This window comes from Anser brachyrhynchus, assembly GCF_964034855.1.
Source record: "Anser brachyrhynchus genome assembly, chromosome: 20".
In the NCBI taxonomy this organism is placed as follows: Eukaryota; Metazoa; Chordata; class Aves; order Anseriformes; family Anatidae; genus Anser; species Anser brachyrhynchus.
The window spans coordinates 9,362,099-9,374,501 of record NC_137713.1 but is presented as its reverse complement, the minus strand read 5'-3'; the positions used below and the strand labels follow the sequence as shown (position 1 = coordinate 9,374,501).

Here is a 12,403-nt window from a genome sequence, read left to right as displayed (position 1 = left end):
AGTTGGTCCGGCCATCAGACTTCTCTTAACTGGGGAAATCATTTGGCTCACATGAATCTGTTGCTTTCATCGACAGTCCCCCTCTTCAAATGATCTCCACATCATTTAAAGGGAAGAGACATCTTCAAGTGCTTTTCCAAGTCTCCTCTGCGAAAAAATTCCTTCGCTCAAGGAATTACCCTCTGAAAGAAAATGAGAGCTCACTTGGTAAATGATAAAAGCAGTGTTATGGACGTGGCAGTGTTCACAGGTGGCCAGGCAGGGGGAAAGTGGTAGTTGTTTTGTAGGGGCTTGTTAGTATTTGCTGTTTCCCCTCCTTTCTCTTTGATATGAGGTGAGAATTACAGCTGTCCAACTGATTGGATTCATGTTGAATGTAAACAAGAAGCAATCCTTGATGGAAAAAAGAGGAGCATTTCTGGGGTACCGCTGATATTGTCCCTGTGGAGTCAGCATCTTACTCCAGTTTGTGGTCATCTTACTCCAGTTTGTGGTTTTGGTTGCTGCCTGAATATTGGGCCAGTTATATGCTTCTCCCCCTCTGCCCCCCCTTCTGCTTTGTGGCTGGTGTCTCAGTATCTTCTTGGGAAGATATGAATTTATGCAAATTGCAAATGTCAATCCAGAATTCAAGATGCATCAGATCTCCATGTAGGCACGTATTTTGGCATCCTGTTTTTGAGTGGTGGGTGAATGCTTCAGACCTTCCTCCACACCTGCAAGGGCTAGATGAGCTGCTTCATTCTAAAGGGCTCTTTTTTTAAGAGCACATGATTACATGAAAACTTCATCTGTTGCCTTGCTAATATATCTAGAAGTCATAAGATTTGACAGTCAGAAAACCATGCAAATTTGGCAGCGAGAAACAAATACAAGAACAATTTCCTGCAGCTTGGTGAAGGTGTTTTGGGGGTACTGCTTTCTGTGGCTCGGGACACTTTTATGCTGATGTCAGCAACTTCTGAGCCATTGGTACAAGACAGAGACTGCCTGGCCACAGGGGCAATAAGGTGGCAGCAATCTCTGTGACTAACTGGATTTCTTTGTATCTGGTTCTGGTTTAATAACACACCAAAGCTTTGGTTCTTCTGCCTCTATGCTGTTGAAATCATCTGATGCCTTAAAAATAACCCTTTATGTTCCATCTTGCCTTTGGTTTCATAACACAAGGAGTTAACTTGGTGACACAGGTGGACAGTACTTGGTCCAAACACTGGGCTTCTGACCTATGTCACACTGTTTATTTCTTTTTCTAGCAGCAGAGGCAGCTGATACTATTTAATTTGTTAATAACACATGAAGCATGCCTGGAAGCATCTGATAACTTGCTTCATTCTTTTGATAAGAGATCAAGGCAGAAAAAAACAGAGCTTAGTGTAAAGTTTATTAAATGGCAGAGCACGTTTAATCTTCCCACCCCACACATTCAAGCCAGAATTCAGCATTTGTCATCAACAGTGTCCCCGGCAGCATTACTTAAAACTGATTTGTCTTCACCACAGCAGGTTGTTTTTTTTTCTTTCTCAGATGGACACAATGGGTTGTTTGTTCCTTCTCCTTGGGCAGCGGAATAATATGTGCACAAACCCACCTACTTCTGTGTGCTTCAAAATTCATGAAAATCAGCAAGTTGCACAGCTACCCATTTTGACAGTATGGTAGCACACTGTCAGCGCTAATATTCATTAATATGCATTGGCAACTGCTTGTGTTTCAAAGTGGAGTGTTCTATAATTCCCAGCAAAATGACAGATGAATGTAAAGAAGTTGCAATTTGTGGGACAGGTATGCAAACGCATAGAGTATGTACGTAAGCACTTATATGCCTATTGTTGAATTCTTCTCTCTTTATCTCTGCCCCATGCCTTGGCACTTCAATGCACTTGTTTTAATGAATTTTAAGGATGGTTGCAAACTTCATGAGAGCTGGGTTCAAGTCCTGAATAGTTGGATTGTCATAAACTCCTACCCAAGCAGTATAGAAGAACATAACAGAAGCCGTTATGTTACCCCCAATTGCATGCGTTTTATATTTTCTGGCTTTTCTCCATGATTTTAATGGTTTTCCATATCTACTGAACTATCGTATGAAAAATAAAATAAATTGGCTCCTCTACTGAAGCGGGGTGAAAGACATCCTTATGAATTATAGTGCATCCCCATAGCTGGTAAGCTCAGAGGATACCTGAGAGGTTAATTTCTGTGTTTTCTTCACTGGAAGAAGTATGGGGAAAAGGATGTGGGGCTGCCAGCCCAAAATACTGCAGTAAATCCCTGTTGAAGCCATGAGCTGTACCTAAGATCCCCGAGTCCCAGTGCTGCCACTTCCATTAGATTCCTTCCCTGATACTTGCAGGTAGAGATTGAGGATCCAGGCTCATCCTGGCAGTTCGAATGACCATGTGCACTCATACCCTTTCCTACTCATGTGGATGTTTCGGTTTTCACTCCAGCTTTCTCAGGCATGTTCTTTTTTATCTAGGCTGAAACCGAAGGTAGTAATTTGCCTGCTCCTGTGCTTGAGAGAAAAAAGCCTTTTCAATCATAGACATAAAGAGAGACAGGGAGGAATGCAGGAGTGAGTGCCGCATTCTTATTTTGCGGGGACGTTGTCTTAGACTAGAGGAACTGGCCTTTTCCCAAGGGAACAAGGCTGCCCTTCGCATTCACCTCTTGAGAACAAGAGCCCTCACACACACTAAAGCACGTTAAAATGGAGAAGTACCTTTTTTGGCTTTCTTTGCTAAAACCACAGGACTTTGTTCCAGAGGACTCAGCACCTGTATGTACAGTTGTTTTCCCACACTTGAGGTTCTGCTTTATATGCAAGTTATGGACTTCGTGTCAAAATCTGTGGCTTGCACTAGGATGAAGATCAGTCAGGACAATGTCTCCTTTTGTCCCTCAAAACCTGTTTTCGGAGGGCTGACATTTGTGAAAGTGTTTTTTTGAGACTGTTTTTGTCTTTGAGATGCATAGCTGGGAAGGTAAAACTGCTCTAAGTAAGACCCAAAACATATCTGTCTGGTCGCAGCAGGTAGCAGAAGTGGATGCTGGCCTGTGTTGACAAAGCAAGTAAGTCCTGTAGCTCCTCTGTGATACATGGGGTGAAGCACGTGCACCACTAAGTGAAAACGTTTTCTGTTGTTCCTTTGAGTTTCATCATGAGTGCTCCTTGAAGCATGGTAGCTTCCTATTCAAATGCCTGCACCTCCCGTAGAAAGGGTTTGTATTCCTTCAGTCCAGTGGAGTAAAAAGAAAAACTGTCGAGACTGATGTGGCTGATGCCTTGCACAAGTAATTCCTAGTGCCTTGAGCTTGCAATACTGCCCGTGAGTGGTTAGAGGATGGTGTGCTTTCTTGGGAATGGGATTTTCTGGGTTTTACTGAAGGGCTGATCAGATACAGGTGATGTTAGAGACCAGTGAAAACCAGAGGAAGATCATAAATCATTTCTTCTGTGTTAGTTTCACTGGTATATTTATATGTAGTGATGCAGATGTAAATGTATATTGGAAGATGTAAATGACATTTATCCAAGATAACTGCTTGTCTTACAAAGATGAGTGAAATTTCCCCTACCTCTCTTACCTGCTATGGAGCGGAATTTCCATGGGTACAGAGAGAAAACTAGCAATACTAGATTCAGTCATGTCTTTAAAAGACAAAAATAAAACTGTCAGTCAACTCCATAGCTTATATTTAGCGTGTCCATTTAAAGATCTGCAGCTTGAGTGTATCTGAAACTGATGCAGAGGAATGAATAAGAAAGCGTAGCACAAATTAGTGCAGGATGACGTTCTGTTCCATGTGTATCATGAAAGCATTTGGCACCACGAGCTCATTTTGATCTCACTTGTTGTGTCTTCTGCCTCCTACCAGCCTGGAAGAGAGCTGGAGCTGTGCCTTAGCCAGATTAACACAACATGAATGATCTCTGGTTGTCTCAGGGTTTATCTAACTTAACTTTTGTGACAGCAAGAATTGCTTAGATGGGGTTCCCCCAGCCTGCTGCCAGTACTCAGTGATTCACTGGGAGTAGAAATGAGGCAGCTCCTAGTGACGTCCCTTGTCATCTTCCTGGAAAAGAGAGACCCTGTGGTATGGCAGCCCCTGGGGTGGGAGGCAGAAGAACCCCACGCTTAGAGGCTGAGACAAGGCACTGAGTGTGCGAAGGCATTTAATTCATTTTGAGATGTGGTTACTCATATGGACTTTCAGAGGCACTGAAGTGCCTGCCTCCTTTTCCATCTCTTGAAGGCGTGGACGCTTTGGAAACCTCACAGTCTGCACTGTTAGCAACCCCTTTGAAAGTCTGGCTGCTGGGTTTTAGTTTGGAAGTCGGCTGGCTGGCAAGTAACTGTGGAAAAGTGCTGCTGTCGGTGAGGCGGAAGCAGCTCTAAGTTGATTTTCCCCTTATATCAATGACTAAAACATACCTTTCCCCAGCCTAACTTCTGGGGGCTTCTCCTGTTTGCCCCGTGGCTTATAGCTAACGGCCAATGCTGAAACCTGAAATTAACTCAGCCATGTCAGGGTAAACAGACAGCCATTTCCAAGGAGAAGATACTAAGCTCTCTGTACAGGTTTTGCAGTGTGGTGAATACCCAGGTAACGGAAACAGCCAAAAGTGAAGGCTGAATTATATTGGAGTCCTGAGTCATCGGCTATTGATGCAGAAGATCCTGCTACCTACGCTTTTGTGGTGATGCTGCTAAGTAGCATTTCCAGCCCTCTGGGCGATGACATCAAAGGACTGCGAAGATAAAAACAGACCACTGTTGACTTTGAGAGAAATGTTATATTTTTACAGGCATGTGTTGAGGTAACTGAAAACTTTTAGACTGCTTAAATGAAAGTTTGCCAGTCCTCAGCCTTTTTTTTTTAAAAAAAAAAAAAAAAAAAAGCTTGTACTACTCAGGCTCGTATTTCTCTTCTCCAAAATCACAGAGCTGGTTGTAGGTGTCACTGCTTCTTAGCAGAGAAGAGCTTCTGAGATGAAGGAGCTGCTCCAGGAGGGCAGCGGGGCCTGCTGTGCCTGACTCACGCCAGCAGGGCCTGCTGTGAGGGTTGCCAGAGATGCCCCTCGGCCATGAGAGCCTCCCCGGGGCAGACCCTCTCTCTCCTGTGGGCATCCAGGTGCCTCTGTAGGCAGCTGGGCTTGGGTCAGGTCTGGTTCCCGTTTTGGGTGGAAGCTTTATTGTGTTTGTGTCCTTGGCCCAGGCAGTGGAACAGCTGCTGGCACTCTCCAGCACAGCGGTCCACGTCCGCTTCCCTCGGCTGGAGACACTAACCACCAGGTTTTCCAGCCCCTTCAGGCAGTCGATGTAAAGAAACACAGCAGCTTATGCAGGATCCGTAAAACAAATAGGGCTCTGCATGCCCGGGCTGCACATCTCTGACGAAAATGAGCAGCCAAACTAGCAGAGCTGGTTTCCTCTCGCTTTCTCCTGCAGCGAGGCTCCCTGGAGTCTGGCACGACGGGAGCAGCGAGGTTTCTTGTGGCTGGGACGTGCCCCTCTTGGATTCATCGGTGTCTAATGAGGTCCATGCTTGTGTTATGGCCTTTTCCTCAGCACTGCTGTAGGCAGGCTTTCCTCTTCCTTCTAGCACCCATTTGAATGGACCTTACTTCTGTTTAGTACCTTTGAAATCTCCGACTCTGATGTTTATTGAAAACAGTTCAAAAACATATGTGCAGGGGACAGATTGGATAGCGTGACTGCATAAATCATCTTTCCCTTTAAAGCTAGTCCTGAAGTAGGGGATCTGTCAGTAATTCTTTCCCAAACCTTCCCTGACTGTGGAAAGAGCGCAATCATCTCCTCCATGTTCCCCTTGCTGCTGAGTGATGGGAAAGCGACAAAACAAGCAGAGCTTCTCATCTCAGCAAGACCTTAGCTCCTTCAGTACATCGCAGTTGCTCTTCCATGCCAGGCAGGTTAGGTGACTAGTGGCTTCACTTCGTTGCCCTGAATGATGGCTGCCTGGCTCGTGGCAAGCTCACCCCTGCTGGCAGCTGCCATGTAACCGAGGAACATCTAGGTGGGTGACCCTGCATCGTGCTTCGTCTGCTAGTGTGCATGCACAGTTTCTACAAATGCCTCCACGGCATCTCAACCCTGTAGTGAGGTTAAACAGTGCAATGTAGTTATAGGGAAGAGAGCAATTAAAAATTCACATTCCCCAAACATGCCTATTGCAGTGCCAGATCTGCACAAGACAGCAGTGCATAGACACCTTCTCACAGCTCCACCATGGACCAGACTCTTCATCCTACAGTCACAGTGAGTACAACCTAAATCCACGTGTGAAATCGCTGTTTGAAGAGCAAAATCCTGTTTGGACTGACTCTGGTGTGATAGGAATTGGCCGCTTTATATGTCAGAGGATCATTCTGCGATTGATCAAAGTACTCATTTTAGCAGAGGAGCAAAAGGCAAAATGGCAAAGAACTTGCTGGCTAATAATGAATGGTAACTTCCCTCTGTTGGATTTATTCAGTTCTTTGAGATATAAATGTGTTCTTGATGGCCAAAGAAATTGGTCATTCTGCATTAGGAAGCTTGATTGATGTTTTCAGCAGGCCTTTATGAAGGGCTGTGTAAGAGGATCTTGAAATAACCTACAGGGAAAAATACAACATGGTGTAGTTCATTTAATACATGACTACTCAATTATGTTTTTGTTGTTTTTTCTTGTGTTGCTACTTAAGGAAATTTTAATCATTCAGACTTATGAAAAATAAGTTAGTTCATCCCTTGAAAAACACCCCTTGTGTGACATTCATCACCCCCCAACTACTGCGACTTCAGCCATGTCTGAATTTTAATCACTGTATCGTTATATTTCAAGTTGATGTCTCTTGCTGTGACAGGATCAGAGGGGTTTAATTATGGAACAGGATCCTGCTGTGGTGTACAGATAGCGCTTGCCCCAGTGATGTTGAATCTGAAGCATGGGGCTTCTTGTCTTCCTCAGCGGCCTCCATGCCCTGTGCAGCTTGTCATCCCCACAGCGAAGGTGGTGAGGAGGAATGCTGCTCAGCACAGTTTGAGCAGTGATTCATAGAACAGAATCATGGAAGATCTCAAGTTAGAGGGGACCGACAAGGACCATTGAGTCCAACCCCTGGCTCCACACAGGACCACACAAAAATCAGACCACGTGTCTGAGAGCCTTGTCCAAATGCTCCTTGAACTCCAGCAGCCTCGGTGCCGTGACCACATCCCTGGGCAGCCTGTCCCAGTGCCTAACCACCCTCTGAGTGCAGAACCTTTCCCTAACACCCAGCCTGACCCTCCGCTGTCCCAGCTCCATGCTATTCCCTCAGGCCTTGTCACTGTCCTCAGAGAGCAGAGCTCCACTTGCCCTTGGGAGGAGGTACATCAATAGAACAGACCAGAATTGTGTATCGAGGTATTCTGCATTGAGAATAATAGCAAATGCTCTAGACTTGGACTAAGATGGACATCCTAGAATCTGAGGTCTTGTCTGTGATAATATAAGTGCATTAATGCAGTATTTTGAACTGGAAAAACAAAGAAGACTCCCGGACTGGAAACTGGGCACACTGTCATAGCTGTGGAGAAGGCAGTTTTGTTCCTAACCTTCCAGTGGGATTTGAGTCTTGGCATTGGGTGAAGAAAAGCTTGTGCAATAACCAGTGGGTTTCCTAGCACCTTCTCTGTTGCTCCCCTTCTTGATTTATAATAGCTCCTGAGCTCAGAGGTTCATTTATGATTGTTTTCTGTTCTTTGAGCAGGTTCCACCCCCTCGCTCTTTGTCTGATCAAAAAAAACACCGTGTTGCTTACTTACTGACATAGGTCAATGACAGCAGAAAAAAATGGTGAGTAAGCCATTTAATTGCTACCAGAACAAAGCCTGCAGACCTTATCTTAAAGCATGAGTTTGATGGTAAAGTGTAGGGCTCAGCAGAACAACGAAGTCCATATTGCAGTGGAGATCTATCTTTCCCAGACCATCCTGTGCTCTTTTCTCCATCCCCCAGCAGTGAAGTACCAGTTCCAGACAGTTTTCCTATGAATCCTTCAGGTGATGCACAGAAAGGAGCAGAGGCAGCCTGTGTTTTGCAGAAGCCTCCTGAGACAACTGCTGGAGAACGGCTGCTGCTGCTGGAGACAGCTGGTGACTGGAGGCCAGGTTCTGCTGCGGACCTGTGAACCACATCAGATGCAATTACGTGTAATTCCCTAGCCATGCTTAAAAAATGTGATTCATATTCATTCTCTGAATGGGGCTGAATTTTGTATTTCAGGTCATTACTTCCTTTTCCAGCTTTTAGACCATTAGTTGACTTAAGCTGTGAACGAGGATGTCGGGCTGCTGGTGGTTTGGGTCAAACCCTGCTGTCCTGTGGGACATTGCTTCTTTCTGATCTCCTCGCTGCTTTCTCACCCTGTAGAGCACGCAGACAGCAATACCTGGTGGTTTTGTTCTGTTTCTTTCTGCTGTGAATAAAGGAAAGTCTTGGCTTGAAAGCAAAGTCTTGTATATTGCCAAAGGCTATGCTCGCTTTATCCTCAGCATAGGTTTAAAATGTTCCTTAACTGTTACGAACTGTTTATTCTGCTAGCAGACTTGCTGGAAGAGCACTAAATGTTCAGACCTGTCTGGGTTATGTGAGGCTGGAGAGAATTACTACCTTGTGCTTTGTCCTGCGAAGCTGGGATGCAATAAAAGCTGATATTGATACTAACTTTCTTTAGAAAGTGCTTTGAGGTCTGTTTGTGAAAAGCAGCAAATAGGAGCCAGGTGGGATTGTGTCTTTCTAAGAGTCTTTTTTCTCATGTTCCTCGACAAGGGTAATTTAGTGATTCCCTACCAGGCCCACTCATAGCCTAGCAATAACCCGTGTTCTCTAGTTTTTTTCCACCTGTGATTGTCGTAATTCAACATTGTACTTGTTTTTTGGTTCGGTTTTGTTTGTTTTGTTTTGTTTTTGAATCTTCTCTGAGGATATTTTAGTGTTTTCTGTGACCTAAATGCATTTTAAAGAGAGTTTTTTCTGATGGTGCTAATCACAAGTATTTGCTGGCCCTGGAGAACAAGAATCGTGTTGCGTGGGTGAGGCTATAACTCTCATTAGTGTCTTTGTGTCTTGTGCTATACTACCTAAAGTCCTGGGCTGCATTTCACCTGAAGTTCTTGTCATTCATCCTGAAAAGAATACTTTTCATTTCACTCTTCAGGAAGCATTATGCTGTATTTAGCACCCAAATGAACCACTTCAGCCTGTCTTATGATCGTGCTTGAAATACAGCTGGCAGACAGGGCTCTCACAGGTGGCGAGTGTGAAGCCTCATCTGTACCCATAAAGTGTGTTTTAAATCCTGACTGGAGTGGAAGTGGATTGCTGATGTACCTCAGGGATATCTCTCAGTTCACAGAACTGTGCTTTCCTTACAGCTACGGACATTGTTCTACGTGGATTTGTTATCCTGGAACTGCTGAAAAGCTTAAGTTAAAAAGTAAGAGCAGAGCTGAGGTGACAGAAGAGCCTTTTGTGTTAAAGTCTCAGATAACGAGACTTTGGCTTGTTTCCTTTCGGAGTTGGGTGCTGCTGATGGTGCAGGCCTGAGCTGTTGGGCACCTGTGCTGGTTGGGACACCAGGGGAACGATCCCTTTGGAGCTCCTCAGGCGTGGGTCAGAGCCCACAGGCGGAATGGGTGCCTGAGGAGTCTCAGGACCTCTCTGGAGGTGTCGCATATTCCCTTTCTGAGTCATCAGAGCATTTAAGCTTCTTTGTTGATGAAAGGTAAAAGCACCATCTGACCATGTATTTTTGGTTCTCTCAACTTGGCCACTTACTGCTTGAAAGGAAGGATGAAGTCAGGGATGGAGGTGGTACTGATAGTGCCCAACCTTAGCCTGGTCACTTTTGGGGGTGGGCCTTATATTACTCTGAGAGTATTTGTTCTTCCCCAAGCCCTTAAAAGTGGAAGGTTGTATAGTTTTCTTAGGTTTTTTCATCCCAACTAGTGATTTCACAATTTTAATTTTCTGTAAATCCTTGACAACAAACTTCTTGATGCTTTAATTTTTTTTAATCGATTTTAATACTTATCCTGCACAGCACTTGGTGAGGACAGGACACAAGTAGATGATTACAGCCTGTTGGGTTTTCATGAGGCCTGGCTGTTTTGCAATCTTAGAATGTTTCCAGAGAACACATTCATGGACTCTGCCAGTTACTAAACAGCTCTTCTTCCCTTCTCTTTTCCTCTTCTTCTCCACAGGGAAGCAGGGAGTGAACAATGCAGTAGAACATAAACTGAAATGGTGATTAGAATTTCGTGTGAAGTGGTATTTAAAATGGTTCTGCGCTTCATTCATCTCCATTTTAAAGCAAAGAGGGTAGGGCAGGGGCAAATCTGTTAGTTCAGGTATTAAAACCTGCCTGCAGCACAGCATTTCCTTTCACTTCCAAAATTCCTATCCTGTCCAAGACAATTGGAAATGGAAAGATGATGTCTGTGCCTTCAGGCTCTTACTTAGAACTACTTGAACTTCTTCCTACGTCTGCTTGTGGAAAGGTTTTCCCAGCATGTTAACTGTGTTGTATTTGTTCCCATAGACTTTAAAGGCCTCTTTAAAACACACAGCCCGCTGCTGTTTAGAAGCTTCTTAATTTGATGAAGATGACAGCTAGCACTGATCTCTGGTAGCTGAAACCTCTGAACCATTACTAAAATGCCAGCCTTTTTCCTGATACAGTTCTGTCCAATCCCCCTTCCCCAGCACAGTTTGTCTTGCTTAAAAAAAGCTTTTATGAGTTTAGTAACCATGAAAGCTATGCCAGGAGAGAATATATCTTGATCATGGGCTTTACCTGGCTTCTGGCTAAAACTCTCCTTTTACCCATCCTGAAACATACGGGCTTGGAAGTCTGAATTTGAAACTTGTGATTGTATCTGAGGCTGTGGGCTGTGATTTATCAGGACCTGTAGTGGGTTTACGTGGCAAGGTTTTGGTAGCAGGGGGCCATAGGGGTGGCTTCTGTGAGAAGAATCTAGAAGCTGCCCCATGTTAGGTAAGGGCCCCACTGCTGACCAGAGCCGAGTCAATAAGTGATGTTGTTTTATGCCTCTGTGCGAGTATATTTAAGACAGGGAAAAAAAAAATGCTGCGCCACACAGCAGCTGGGAGAGTGAGAGGAGTGAGGAACAGCCTTACGGGTGCCAAGGTCAGTGAAGAAGGAGGGGGAGAGGTGCTCCAGGTGCTGGAGCAGAAGTCCCCTGCAGCCTGTGGTGAGGACCATGGTGAAGCAGGTGGACCTGCACCGACGGAGACTGCGACCTGTGGAGGACCCCTGCCGGAGCAGATTCTGGGCCAGACCTGTAGCAGACCTGTAGCCCATGGAGAGGAGACCACGCAGGAGCAGGTGACCTGGCAGGAGCTGCTGCCCGTGGGGGACCCAGGTTGGAGCAGTTTGCTCCTGAGGGATGGACCCCGTGGTACGGACCCATATCTGGAGCAGTTCTTGAAGAGCTGCTGCCTGTGGGAAGCCCACGCCAGATCAGTTAGGCAAGGACTGCATCCCGTGGGAGGGACCCCACAGCACAGGGGACGAGAGTGACTGAGAAGGAGTAGCAGAGAAGAAGTGCTATAGACTGACCATGACCCCCCATTCCCCTGTTCCACTGCGCCACTTGGGGGGAGGAGGTGGAAGAAGGTGGTTAGGGGGGAAGGTGCTTTTGGTTTCTTTCCTTTGTTTCTCACTTCTCTAGCTTGTTAGTAATAAGCTAGAATAAAATAATCTTACTATCTCCCTATGCTGAGTCTGTTTTGCCAGTCACGATAATTACTGCGCGATCTCCTCGTCCTTAGCTCAGCCCTTGAGCCCTTTTCTCCCCTTTCCTCATTGAGGAGGGGGAGTGAGAGAGCGGTTGTGGTGGAGCTTGGCCGCCCACCTGAGTAAAACCACCACAGGACCAGAAACTTAACTGCAGAGGAGTTTAACTCTGATGTTCTCTCCTCCCCACCCTGAGAGAGGACTGACAGATTTCTCCCAAGGTGGCAGCTCAGCATGAAGTCCCTCTAGGGTTCATTCCCAAACACAGGGAGGGTGCAGTGATGCAGACAGGCCTTTGCTCTGCTACTGCCTGCATCTCGGGTAATCCACTGACCCTCCAGCTAGGTACCTGGCAGATGTTGGAGGACACCAGAACACCACAAGTGCTTCCTGAAGGGGGAAAAAAAAAATAAAAAGAATTGGAGCAATCAGATTTTTATTTCATGGTATCTGTGTGTCCTGACCTACTGCTGTGTTGAGCACATGGGGTTGGTCAGAGCAAGGAGCCTGTGCTGACTGCGCTGCTCAGGGAAGCGAAACAGGGCCTGCATATGTACCCTGCTGTATCCTCCCAGAGCCCGAAGC

General features: G+C 45.7%; 1 protein-coding gene and 1 long non-coding RNA gene across 2 annotated transcripts in view; both read left to right on the top strand.

Annotated features, from left to right (window-relative positions):
- CASTOR2 (cytosolic arginine sensor for mTORC1 subunit 2) overlaps positions 1-12,403 on the top strand; it is a 127,668-nt gene that overhangs the window by 38,210 nt on the left and 77,055 nt on the right. The gene's annotated exons all lie outside the window — the stretch shown is intronic.
- LOC308180679 overlaps positions 1-12,403 on the top strand; it is a 50,148-nt gene extending 37,745 nt beyond the window's left edge. Inside the window, exon 2 of the long non-coding RNA XR_013941121.1 lies at positions 1-12,403. This exon is cut by the window's left edge and continues 19,042 nt beyond it. This is a non-coding gene — a long non-coding RNA (uncharacterized lncRNA).